This window comes from Panthera leo, chromosome B1 (assembly GCF_018350215.1).
Source record: "Panthera leo isolate Ple1 chromosome B1, P.leo_Ple1_pat1.1, whole genome shotgun sequence".
NCBI classification, from domain to species: domain Eukaryota; kingdom Metazoa; phylum Chordata; class Mammalia; order Carnivora; family Felidae; genus Panthera; species Panthera leo.
The window spans coordinates 129,301,342-129,312,521 of record NC_056682.1 but is presented as its reverse complement, the minus strand read 5'-3'; the positions used below and the strand labels follow the sequence as shown (position 1 = coordinate 129,312,521).

General features: G+C 35.1%; 1 pseudogene; it reads left to right on the top strand.

Annotated features, from left to right (window-relative positions):
- The first annotated feature begins 7,484 nt into the window (after positions 1–7,484).
- LOC122218043 lies at positions 7,485–8,906 on the top strand (annotated as a pseudogene).
- The last annotated feature ends 2,274 nt before the right edge of the window (positions 8,907–11,180 follow it).

Genomic DNA, 11,180 nt, shown 5'->3' with positions numbered 1-11,180 from the left:
GCAATCTTCACCAAACATCTGCAGAAACATTTGGAATGCTATTGTTATGAGAGGAATTGTCCAAGTGTACATGCTTTTATAACATACCATTATGGTTGGATTGATAGTCTTGAAGAAAAGAATTCTGAATACAGTATAATGCACTATCTTAATCATCTGTCACTGTATATCAGATAAAATAACTTGTTTATCATAGAACTCTTCAGAATGGAAATGTGAGTTGTCTTCTAGAGTTGCAAGTGTTATGTCACCTGAAAAATTATTCGCTTACAATCAACTTATTTGCTGAGGAAAGCATTATAAACTCTGGGAAGGACTCTCGCTATCTGTAAAACATTTTTTCCTTTTTAGTCTGAAGGCAAAGATCATGTTACTATTATGTTCATTTGCTCTCCCTCTCTCCCTCCTTCCTTCCATTATCAAGGCTAAAACACAATGCGGATTTTCACTTTTCAACTTACCTTCACATTATGTTGTGTCTCCTATTTTCTTCAATCATAACTTTCAGTTCTTGAAGTGGAGTAAGGTAGAACACCACCTTGAGTTCAAATATACAATCATATATACCCAATTTAATTATGGTGCTATCATGTATATAAATAAGTGATGTCATCATTTATATAATAACAATAATGCAATTTATATGTGTAATTTGTATAATACTGTTAAGAAATTTATAGTTTAAAACAACTGATTAAATTTAGCTATTAACTAGGAGCTGGGATCTGATATTATAGGAAAATAACACATGAATAACAAAAGAGCAAGGCAGAATGAACTGTTTTCTGATTGATTGAACTTAGGTTTGAGTGATTACATTAAAACATTTCATATTAGGTTTTAAAATAGATTAAGTGGAAGCCTTTCTGCATTTAAAATAAATTTTACTGACAACAAAGGTAAAACAATTACTGAGAAGTTATTCATGTGTTTTGGAAAATAAGCACAATCTAACCATTGCACTGAATTTTAAATTTTTAGGATTTTGCTGAGTTAAATCGAACAATTTAGCAACTTAAAAGAGTTAGATTGAAAGGATATTCAGTGTGATTTTTAAATAGTCCAAAATTTATATAAATTAAGTAATGAAAACTTTGAGAAAATGGAATAGCTATTCTATGAGATTACTGAGAATGTTGATTCTGCACACTTAATGCCAAAATCCTGGGGCGACTTTGTTAGACAGTTGTACCCCCATATTTATTCCAAGTCTCTTTATTTCTAATCAAATGTTACTTGCTCATACCTTCTCAAACCCAGTCTTTTATTCAGCATCATAGTTATCTCAATTTCACATGCTTCTCAGGGAACGTGTGCCTGGGTCTTGCCTATAAGTCTATCCATAAGGTTTTCCTTAGATGTATTTCTTAATACATTAAATAAACTAAAATATTCAATAAACATCTACATGCAATGTACTGTATAGTTTGCAGTTTTGGGTGGGGAGGCATGAGGAAAGCAGTTGCTGCTATCCAAAATCAGCCTAAAGAGGAAGTTAAAAGGAGAACAATACACACACACACACCCCAAAAAACCCTACAAAGCAAGGTAGAAAACACTTTCCTGATCAGAGAAGTCTGAATAGATATGCATCATTTAATTTCTGTTGACAAACAAATGCATTTTCATGTGTGTGTGACATGTAGTTGAGTGGGACAGTTTTTGTATCCAGTCATATATGTGTGTGTGTTGGTTTCTCTATAATGAGATTATATCTGTTTCTTGTTTCTTTCACATGTAAAACACACTTACTGGGGAAGATATATTTACCAGGTAGATAAAAGCCAACATGAGCTGGAATGTGAAAGAATGTAAAATCAAAAAAAATTTAAGTGTTTGTACATCTTGAATCTACCCTAAGGGTTTTCCCACTGGGATGAAATAAGGCTTCTAAATTTATTTTTTTTGTATGTTTTAAGTCTATTTATTTATTTTGAGAAAGAGAGAGACAGGAGTGGGAAAGGGGCAGAGAAAGAGGGAGAGGGACAGAGGATCCCAAGAGGGCTCTGCACCAACAGCAGTGAGCCTGATATAATGCTCGAATTCATGAACCTCGAGATCATGACATGAGCCAAAGTCAGACACTTAGCCAACTAAACCTCCCAGCTGCCTCTGTAATCTTTTTTTTTTTTTTTTTGAAAGTCTGGTGTTATTATGAGGAAAAGTAGTATGTATTCTTTGTAATATCACAGGAATTGGAATAGTCATTTCTGAGTTGGGATTTTTAAGCCTGGAGCCTCCATATTCTACATAGGCTATAAGTGTTCTAAGCCAGTGGGAAAATAGTTCCTACAGTAAAGGAGGTAAAGGTCAGATAAAGCTGGAGAGGAGTCACAGGGAGAAAATGAGGCCAAAATGTACTTTCTATTTCCCCACCCCACCCGTATGTGAACTCCCCTACCCTGTTACAGAGAAAGCAGCCATCCTCACTCCCTGGCCTCCCTCAATTCCCTGGGAGTTTATTGTTCAAGGGGAAAATACATCAGGAAGGGAGGTCTGAAGGAGAGGAGAGAGGACCAAAAAGAGTAAGCAGGGCATTCATATTGGGCATTTTCCCAATGTCATGAATGAGACAGTCACTCATTCTATTCATTCTGTTGGGGGGAATAAATAAGGCAGGGTTAGAGAAAGGGATCTTTCTCTCATAGGGAATGGAGTGGAAATTGTTTCCCTTGACTAAGCACAGAAGGAGCATTATAACAATTATCCACAACATGAGCAAAGAGAGAAAAAATGAGAACTTCTCTCAGTGGTACTGGTTTTATGCCTATAGGAAAAGCTGGAAAAATTTCAGGTGAAGAAAGACAGCATTGAAGCTGTCAGGCTGAGTGTGATTGTGGACAATGGTGGTAATTTCTTTAGCAGCATCACAAAGAAACAGGGACATAAACATGCTTAAATCATGTAGACTGGGAATTGATTCAGAGTTTAAAAAGACAAGAAAGATTGCCAATATGCGACCATCACTGCCAATGATGCAAAGTCGTTTGAGTTGTGGATACATTTTCACAACGTACCATACATAAAAAATCACAAAATCATTTTCTGGCCATATTTTACTTCCCATTCGCTGTGTTCTCATTCCCACCCCCCTACTTCTATTATTCATAGCTTTGGTTGCAGATTGAAAAGAGCAAATTCAGCAGAGCCATACTTTTATATAACATAGCTGAGAATAAAGGAAGAAGGTGTGTGTACATAGTAAGAGAAGAACAGATTTGAAATTCAACTGTAATGGTGTTTGTGTTTATACACATTCATTAACTGTTGTTAAGATCTCTATTTCATCAAGTTACATTTTAACACATATAGCCCAAGAGTAATTATATATGCATTTTATTTCTGTGCACCTTGCATGTGTATCATTTACTCTACTTTGACTGAGAGTATGTTTGAAAATTAGAACTTATCTTTACCTATTGATAGAAGTTGATGAGATGCAAGTATTTAATAATCTATAAATCAATTAATCCTATAGAGCTGGTCAATAAAATCATTTGTCTTTAGTACTTAGCTACTACTGCACAAAAAGATAGCCCGGTATTTGCTATGCTATGTCTTTTCCTTTATACAATTAAAAAATGTTTACTTATTGATTTTGAGAAAGAGAGATTTTGCCACATGTGAGCAGGGGTGGTGCAGAGAGAGAGAGAGAGAGAGAGAGAGAGAGGGAATCCAAGCAGGCTCTATGCTGTCAGCGTAGAGCCCCATGCAGCGCTCAGAAACTCACGAGCCCTGAGATCATGACCTAAGCCAAAATCGAGTCTGTCTTTTCCTTTAATAAACTGCTGTAACTGGAGGCATAATTAATGTAAGGAATATCTTTGATAAAATGCTTTTTATATACAGTAAAGACTCAGTACTTTCACTGGAGAAGATATGGAATAGACTAACTTTTCAGATAAACTGGCATAACATAAGGGGCACCTGGGGGGCTCAGTCAGTTAAGTGTCTGCCTCTTGCCTCTCCCTCTCCCCATGCTGTCTCTGTCTCTCTCAAAATAAATAAATAAACTTAAAAAAAAATGACATGACGTAAAGGGCTTAAAGCCTAAGCTGATTGATATCATACATATTTCAAACAGATTGTCAATATTAGTTGAATAATAACTGTTTTTTTGTAATTAGAGTTTAAGATGGAATAAGGCTTCTAGATTTGTATTTTCATAAAAATATTACTATATTACTATTGAAATTAATATCTGACTTCAAAATTGCAGAAACATAATGTTAAACTTAACTGAGCTCTAAATTTCTACCATCAAAGAAAACTATTAGTGCCTGGGTAATATAGTATTTTGTGTTGATTTAATTATTAAGGAATATATTGAGGGCACCTGGGTGGCTCAGTCGGTTGAGCGTCTGACTTCGGCTCAGGTCATGATCTCTCATTCTGTGAGTTCAGGCCCGCGTTGGGCTCTGTGCTGACAGCTCAGAGCCTGGAGCTTGCTTTGAATCTGGGTCTCCCTCTTTCTCTGCCCCTCCCCCACTCATGCTCTGTCCCTCTCTCTCTGTCAAAAGTAAACAAACATTAAAAAAAGGAATATATTGAACGCCTTCCCTTATTAGCTATATGGATGCATCCCCTTATTCAAAAAATGTAAATAAAGTACATATGGACTAATTTTAAAACAGGGTCATTTGTAGTACCTTTTTCATAGAAATCGTTACACAATTACGTTGATGATCATAGTAATTACAGTTCCTCACAAGAGACAGATGCTGGTTTTCTAACAATTATAAAATGTGTTCCATTTTTAGAAAAAGTCAAGTTTAGATTGCTGATGCTATTGTTATGATGTTAAGAGAAGAGAGTCTATCTTTCTTGAAAAATTACGACAAATGTTTTTAAAGGAATTTATTTGAACTGAATAGATGTTTGAAAAAGAATGCTTGGGGTGCCTAGGTGGCTCGGTTGGTTAAGCGTCCGACTTCGGCTCAGGTCATGATCTCACGGTCCGTGGGTTCGAGCCCCGTGTCGGGCTCTGTGCTGACAGCTCAGAGCCTGGAACCTGCATCAGATTCTGTGTCTCCCTCTCTCTCTGCCCCTCCCCCATTCATGCTCTGTCTCTCTCTGTCTCAAAAATAAATAAGTGTTAAAAAAAATTTAAAAAAAGGAAAAAAAAGAAAAAGAATGCTTATTTCTGATATATGAATATCCACTGTGAAGTTTCCTAATTTAACACACAGACATTGACGCCAGGTAATATACAAAAGAAGCATATTCTCTTACTGTGTCAAGTCTTGTCTAACTACCTTATGTTACTAAAGGCTGTATCTGATAGAATTAACCCTGTCTAGTTCCTTATCAAAATTGGAAGTGTATTAGACAGCCTAGCCCTTTAAGAAATATGTCTGAAAGCAATCTGCTTTGTTTTTCTGTTTTGATGTCCAGTTGTTCTTTTCTATCTTGTGAACTTGGGCTGCAGCTTCACCTCACCCCTGATGACTCTGACTGGTTTGCCTGCTGGCCGTTTTGCATTCACCTTGTTCCTCATTCCTATTCTGGATTATTTCTGAGTCTGAATTTGGACTCTAAGCTCCAGCCGGGTGAACCTGGATAAAACCATCTTGTTTTGTTCCTACAGGCATTTCCTCCTCAATCATGATAGCTGTAAACACAGACACTCTCAAAAACTAGGGAGATTTTTTTTCAACATTCTCTGGGAGAAGATTAGGCCTTTTTGTGTTGTTTTTTTTTTTTTATTTTAACTTTTTTTTTTTTAACGTTTATTTATTTTTGAGACAGAGAGAGACGGGGCATGAACGGGGGAGGGGCAGAGAGAGAGGGAGACACAGAATTGGAAGCAGGCTCCAGGCTCTGAGCCATCAGCCCAGAGCCCGACGCGGGGCTTGAACTCACAGACCGCGAGATCGTGACCTGAGCTGAAGTCGGACGCCCAAACAACTGAGCCACCCAGGCACCCCAGATTAGGCCTTTTTGTAAAGTTACTAATGTATGAGGATTTTATATTAAAAAAAATTAACTCATGATGGGAGACCCTGTACTTTTTAAAGACTGTATTCAAGTTTGTTATTGTATAAATTTTAAATTACATAGCGGGGAGGTGTGTGTGGTGGTGGAGGTGAGATAAAAACAATATTTTCAATATTTTAGGTCCAGTCTCTAAGCACCTAAACAAACCCAATAGCTTTGTCCTTCTAGTCCCCCCTAAACCCCTTGAGAATAGCCTTGATCAGATTAAAGATTGTTTAGCCCCTTCGGATTGAATGCTGACTCTACCCTGTAGGTAGATAATCTTATTATCTAGATGAGTTTTGTAAATCTCTCCAGATTGTTTCTGAACCTTCTTTCTCTTCAGCCTAGACTTCCCTAGCAGCCTTTGCAGCCAGGGCTGTGCTGTCTTCCATTACATATTATAACACTTATTACAAAAGCTAAGTGGAGAATACAAGAGTTTTATTAATGATAATGCTACAAAACATAGGGTGAATCCTCTGTGCAAGGCATGCGCTAGCCTTATGAAGGAGGGTATAGCAATATGCACGGAAAATTGTTCTATTTCAGATTCTTTAAGGCATATTCATAAAAGTCCAGAGAATTGTCCCTTGGGACATGACTTTGGGCATTAAGAAAACAACTCTAATTCTGGAAGAATCAAAGTTCAAGAGTCATCATGTGATACTTTTTAGAAATTAGGTGAGGGCAGTGAAAATAACAAGATAAATGACCACATAAACAAGTTGACCTATTATAATTAATAGAAGAACAAAAAAGGAAGCACAGGTTTTAAAATGTCTTAAAGTGCCTTGAAATAAGATCAAAATGTAATTATGTTAAATAAGCTAAAACGCACTTAAAATCTAAGTTTACATATAATTACTGGCTTGTAGGTAAGAATTGGAACAAATGCTGCACATTAAATAATGTAAAATACTTCACATAGAACTTGGAACCAGTTAATGCAGTTTTTCAGTATTTCTCTGGTTAAATGTTATTAGCATATTCCCAAAAGTAAAGATCAGAAAACTGGAAACCATCAAAATTCCCTGTGGTGTCCACAGGCTAGTGTACTTTTGCCTTTAAATATAAATTTTTATCTGTCCTAAGAAAGCACAGACTTTTTAAGTGCCACTTGGCAGTCTTTTGAAAAACAGGCATTTTGACCAAAAATATTGAATTTACTTGAAGACTGCTATTCATTTACCATTCAATTTTTCTTCTGCTTTCCCCATCATACCGTAAAAAGAGTTTGAGAACTATCTTTTTAAAAAATTTTCTTTGATTTTTGGACTCCATCAGTGCTTCACAGCTTTGGTAATATAATAAGTTTCTTGTATGTCATACTTAAAAAGATAATATCAAGAAAAGGCAATATTAAAATAATCTGTTATAAGTTGATTTCTATATAGTTGCATTTTCTCAATTGTGCTATAATTCTAAATATTCTAAGAATGGTGCTAAATTTTTAATTCTCTAAATTTTTAAAGAAATAATTATAAAATGACCCTTTCCTTGACAAAATGGTGGAATACGACTTGACTAATCGCATCATACACTTTTTGGATCTGCATCTAGTCTTTCCACTGCTCAAGTTTCTATCCATAAAAGAGATATATAATGAAAAAAGAATTATTACAAGGGAAATTGGATTTTCTCAGTGATACCAGCAAGGTATACTTTGCTATGGATATATACAAAAATCTTTATTCAGATGATATTCCACATGCTCTGAGAGAGAAAAGAACCACAGTGGTTATACAACTGAAACAGCTTTGGGCAGAAACAGAACCAATTGTGAAGATGTTTGAAGATCCAGAAACTACAAGGCAGGTGCAGTCAATCAGATGGTTAGATGCTGTTTGACTACACAGAGGACAAGCATAGTTTTAGACAGGAATATTTAGATACACTCTACAGGTCTGCAAGATTCCAATATGAATGTGGGAATTATTCTGGAGCATCAGAGTATCTTTACTTCTTTAGAATGTTGGTTCCAGCAACAGATAAAAATGCTTTGAGTTCACTCGGGGGAAAACTGGCCTTTGAGATCATAATGCAGAATTGGGATGCAGCTACGGAAGACCTTACATGATTAAAAGAGACCATAGGAAATAATTCTGTGAGTTCCCCTACTTGAGTTTCTTCAAGAGCAAACATGGCCATCCACTGGTCTCTGTTTTCGTCAACCACCCAAAGGGCGTGATAACATTACTGATCTCTTCCTTTACCAGCCACAGTATCTTAAAGCAATTCAAACAATGCATCCATATTTTCTATGCTATTTGACTACAGCTGTTCATAGCAAAGATATTTGAAAACACTGAACGGTGCTAAAAGATCTGGTTAAAGTTATTCAACAGGAGTCTTACACATATAAAGACCTAATTACAGAATTTGTTGAATGCTTGCTTTCATGTTAACTTTGACTTTAATGGGACTCAGAAAAAACTGAATGTGAATCAGGACTTGTGAATGACTTCTTGGAGGCTTGTCTTGAGGATTTCATTGAAAATGCTAATCTCTTCATATTTGAGACTTTTTGTCGCATCCACCAGTGTATCATCATTAACGTATTGACAGACAACCTCCAGAAGATACATGACTCCAGAAGAAAGGTGGATTGTAAATTTGATTAGAAATGCTAGACTGGATACCAAGATTGATTCTGAATTAGGTCATGTGGTTATGGGTAACAATACAGTCTTACCCTATCAGCAAGTGACTGAAAAGACCAAAAGTCTTTCATTTCGAAACCAGATATTGGCCATGAGTGTTGAGAAGAAACTTAGAATAGTAGGTCAGAGGCTCCTAACTGGGCAACGGAGGACTTTGGCTTCTGTTGAAGAACTGTAGAAGATGAAAAAAGTATAAAATAAAGATGAAATAATAAAATCATTATATAAAGGATGATATACATTTTAGAAACAACATATTGAGTATAAATTTTGGGGAATTTGAATAAAATTGGCTGTGTTTCAAAAAAAAGAGAAAAGAATATAATAAGCATCCAAGTACAAAATAATTAAAAAATTACTGAAATCATGAGAAAAATTAAGCCAGGTTATTTTTTATTTCAGTGTTTGTGTTTTTTTCTCTCAAACCTCCCAACTTATTCTAATATTACATTATTTTGATAGTAATTTTGAAACCAATATTTATTGGATGATAACTATTTATCAGGTCACATACTACATGCTGTATATTCCTTACAACATACATCCTTACAAAATCCATACAGTTTGCGTGATTTTCTTCCCTTTACAAATGAGAGAATAATGCCTTAAAAGGTTAAGAAAGTCAACAAAGTCATGATATTGTAACTGTTAGAGGTAGATATTAAGCCCAGCTTTTCTCCCAGAGTTCATGCTTTACCTAATAAACAATTTATTCATTGTACCATAAGATACTATTCCTATTTTTGTTCTTTTGTTTTGTTTTTAAGGAATCTATGTAGTCAGCCAACCAGTTCTGAAAGATTGTATTAACTCATGACTAATTTGTTTTGATGTTTCCATGTAATGAGACATTTTATGGAGATGACATTTTATGTAGTGTCAGTATATCAAACATGACTGAAAAGAAGTAACATTTATCTATGAGTCCTCTATAAGTATTCTATCCTATAGAATTCTATTTCAGTGCTAAAATTATTTTGGTTTAGGAACCTTCAAATTATATCAGGTGAGTACATCTTTGTTTTAAGAAGACTTGATGTCCTAGGGAAAAAAAAAAGAAAGATAAAATCATTCAAAATGGATTCTAAATTAGGTTTTAGTACTTGCCGTATTACCAGTATTATTAGTATTATTAGTATTATTAGTACTTGCCGTACCTAATGGATAGGTAGTAAATATTAAATTAAATTAATGAGCATATTAATTAATTAGTTTAAATTATTCCTATATAGAGCCTTTTTTTTTTGGATCATTTAAGAAGTTTTGTTTTTGAATCAAATTTTTCTGTAAGTGAGTGAAAGCCAAGTCCTAGTTGCTTAATCAGAGTGAATGTTAGGAGTAGGGCTGACTTGAGACAGCTGTATTTAGAAATAAACAGAGCTCTCAATTTTTGGCATCTCTTAATGTCCTGGCTCCGTTTTTTGCTGTGTTAGACTCCAGTCTCTGGCTTTGCATGGTAAGAACATGGCAGCAGTAGTTGAAACACCCCACATCCTTCATATTTCTGTCCAAAGGCAAGTACTACTTTTTTTCATTCCCAGTACCTACAGCAGAAGGCTTATGGTGTTCTTTTGGTTCTGATAGCATAAATATACACTAGTGAACCAATCCCAGTGGTTAACAAAACGGTAGTCCTGATTTAAGTATAAGTGAGTTCCACAAAATATTTTTGAATTAAATGTGAGGCAGAATGTTTTCCCTCAGAGGGAAACTGGGATATGGTTTCATGAAGGATAATTAGATGCTGGCTGAGAAAAACAATAGTTATCTATTGTAGCCTTCAAGGATAACATCTATGACTTCATTAATTTGAGGATTATAATTTTCAGTTTCTGAAATGCCTAGTTCTTACTCATCTCAGAAAATTATGTGTTCATAAGAAAGAGAAAAAAATTTATCTTAAAATGCCATTAACGTGGTAAGTCATCAAGTTATACAAACTATCTTTTGCCATACTTTGATGAGTTATTAGAAAGAATCATAACTTATCCTGGTGCCCTAATTTAATGGAAAGTGTGCAGTGTGTTCATCTTTTTTATTGTTAATTCTGCACTTCTTGAGATACTGACTTCACGTTATCTTTTTATTTCATACACAGGAATTTCTATATCAATTCACAGTGGGTACCAGAATATGAACTTGTGGGAACTCAGTGAAATGGAACCCGATCAGTTTAAATTTCTTTTAAGTATTTCTGTCTGGCTTTAATAATGTACAATTAATATAAAAAACCATTTAGCTTTTATCAGTTAGTCAAGATCTGTTGGCCTAGTTTCAAAAGTTGGTCTCCTGGGCATAATGGACATAATTGAAACTCCTGTTAAATTTTTCATTTTAATGAAAATATTAAATGACTTGTGGAGTAGCGTGGTAAATTTGCAGCCCAGATCTCAGAGGGCTGGGCTGTGATTTCATTCTGCTGTCTTCTACTATTTTATTCTCAACATTTACAAAGTTTATTAAAACAATTTCAGTCCAGTCCTTTGGCTTTGTTTTTATATCATTGCTTTCCAGGGTGACTTAGGTTTTTATTTTATTTTC